Raw genomic sequence first — 260 nt, 5'->3', positions numbered from 1 at the left:
GCAGTCCATCCCTGTCCTGTTGTTTGGTTTATTTACTTAATTTATTTATTATGTGTTTGTTACAGGGTCTCACTACACAGCTCAGACTCATAGTGATCCTTGTGGTTTCAGCCCCCCCAGCCCTGGGATTACAGGCGTGCACTGCCACACCCAGTCCCGTTGGCCAGCCCTGCGCACCCGGAGGTGGGGCCGGCTAGGCATTTAGTGCCCGGATCAAACCCCCGACGCCGTATCCCCATCGCTACGCTTGCCTAAGCAGG

The sequence above is a fragment of the Octodon degus genome, unplaced genomic scaffold (genome assembly GCF_000260255.1).
Source record: "Octodon degus isolate 3935 unplaced genomic scaffold, OctDeg1.0 scaffold00001, whole genome shotgun sequence".
NCBI lineage: Eukaryota > Metazoa > Chordata > Mammalia > Rodentia > Octodontidae > Octodon > Octodon degus.
The sequence above is the reverse complement of the archived record's forward strand: the minus strand, read 5'-3'. Positions refer to the sequence as shown.